The sequence below is a fragment of the Malurus melanocephalus genome, unplaced genomic scaffold (assembly GCF_030028575.1).
Source record: "Malurus melanocephalus ecotype Western Australia unplaced genomic scaffold, MMel_1.1 scaffold_16, whole genome shotgun sequence".
Lineage (NCBI taxonomy): Eukaryota > Metazoa > Chordata > Aves > Passeriformes > Maluridae > Malurus > Malurus melanocephalus.
The window spans coordinates 1,891,118-1,893,335 of record NW_026623248.1 but is presented as its reverse complement, the minus strand read 5'-3'; the positions used below and the strand labels follow the sequence as shown (position 1 = coordinate 1,893,335).

Below are 2,218 nucleotides of genomic sequence, written 5' to 3'. Positions count from 1 at the left end.
TCAGAGCAGGTCTGAACACAGTCCTGAAAGAACCTCCTGAAGTTCTGAGAATCTGAACGTCCACTTTTAGCATTCCRGAAGCAACCAAATAACTACTGATTAAAACTTGATAGAATCTACTGAGTGTACCAACATTAATATAGAATATTGAGAAGGTTTTTTTAGGGAGATTTTTTTTATTCCATTTTACATGCAAGAAGAAATTTTACTACCTGACAGACTTATATAATGGTCTTTAGCTAGGATAATACTACAGTAGAAGATTAACTAATGCAGAAAACAATCCTTTAATTGCTGTTTTTGTCTGCAGAGTATGAATATTTCAGAAACTTCCACCAAACTGCCAAATTTTATAGTGCTCAGGCACGCAGATATCAGTTGGGTTTTTTTTTATGACATATCTTGGAAGAAGACTGATAAAGGTGCACATTATTTACCCCCCAAGAAATCATGTTCTACAGCTATCTTTGGAAACACTGCAGTCAGGTGAAATGGACACATAATCTACACCATCACTTAKTCTCCTTTTTTAATAATATTTTGGTGAGGCCGTGGTATAGGCTGCCCAGAGAAGCTGTGGCTGCCCCAATCCTGAAGTTTCCACAGCCAGGTTGGACGAGGCTTGGAGCAACCTRGGATAGTGGAAGGTGTCCCTGCCCAGGGCAGGGGTGGAACTGAATGTGCTTTTACCCAAACCATTCTTACATTTCTTCACATAGTATGGAACAGAAAAACCTCTGCAAGGTAGTGTTGCAGTGCCATACTGTCAAATCTTTTTCATTCCATGCCTTTCAATGAACTGTTCATTAAGTATCTATCTACTAGATACTGACACTGTTTTGTTCACAAAAGAAGCTCGGTAGTGAAATTAAGGTGCTGTTTTCCCAGTTCATCACAGAGTGTCATTCACAACTTGCTTGCCCTAACTTTGGCCTCTATGCCATGTCCTCTCAGAGRATGCCACAAAGGTTTATCTCCTGTTGCCCAGCCCCGGGCTGGTGTCATCCTCACTGTCCTGGAAGCTCCTAATCTGGATACTTCTGAGAAAGAAAGACAAGAAGCGACTGGAGAAGGTCCACAAAGATGATGAGTGTGGAGCATGTCTTTGATGAGGAAAGATGAGGGAACAGGGCCTGTTTATTCTGGCAAAGAGAGGACTAAAAAGGGATCTCATTAATGTATGTAACTATCTCAAAGCGGAACAAAGAGGAGGGACCAGACTCTTTCCAATGGTACCCACTGGCAAGACGAGAAGCTGAAACATAATTTTATTGATAATATAATCAGTATGATGACACAGGAGCCAGCTGATACTCTGCCAGGCACCAAGCCTAAGGTCGGGCTGGGTGAACAACCACTGAGCAGGCACCAAAGGCCATGGGGCAGAGCTCCATGCAGGGCTGAGGCTGCTCCGACACGGAGGTGGATGCCAGCCCTAATGCCAGCCCTAATTCCAGCGGTGATTCCAGGGGCTGCCCGGCAGGCACGGCCCCAGCCCGGCCGGGATTAGCGGCAGCTCCCGGCGCTGCGGGGGCTGATCCCGATTTTGGGAGCTCCCTAAACATAGACAGAGCCGTTTAGAAAAGGAACGCACTTCATTCTGCGCAACACTCACGGTGAAAGCTCCCACTAACCAAGCATGCTCAGGTGGTAACAACTTGCATCTTTTATAGTGCTGAATTCACAAGGACCCGCCTATCTAATACACACTCTCCGCCTATCTAATGCATATGTATCACGGTGATGTAATCTTACGCAATGCTCGAAACACAAGGTTCTTTCCTTCATTAAGCAACTCCTATTGTAGAAGTTCTCTGACGCCATCAGTTGCGTTTACAAAAGGTGAGACAATCCATCCTGGGAACAGACAATTCAGCTCGGAGCCRTAAGGTGACCTCGGCCGCGGGTGGGGGAGGCGGCCGGATCCACATCCGGGTGAGGCCGCGCCGGCGGGCGGGGAGCGGGGCCGGGCCGGGGCACTCCGGGTCCGGCCGGAACGGGCGCTGCTCCCGGCTGGATCACGGCCCTGTCCGCTGGGATCACAGCCCTGCCCGCCCGGGTCACAGCCCCGCCCGCCGGGATCACGGCCCTGTCCGCCCCGGGTGCGGGAGGGGAGCCGAGCACACGGCAGAGCCCGACCGGAGCGTAGCTGCGGGGATGGTCCTGCGAGGTCCGTCTGCACCTGCCTCCACCTGCCTTCTCCTGCTTCCACCTGCCT

The 2,218-nt window shown here is 49.7% G+C and overlaps 1 protein-coding gene across 1 annotated transcript in view; it reads left to right on the top strand.

Moving 5' to 3' along the window:
- The first annotated feature begins 1,898 nt into the window (after window positions 1-1,898).
- CCDC91 (coiled-coil domain containing 91) overlaps window positions 1,899-2,218 on the top strand; it is a 110,206-nt gene continuing 109,886 nt past the window's right edge. Inside the window, exon 1 of the mRNA XM_057385706.1 lies at window positions 1,899-2,170. The gene's annotated coding sequence lies outside the window, so the exon portion shown is untranslated. The remainder of the gene's footprint in view (window positions 2,171-2,218) is intronic.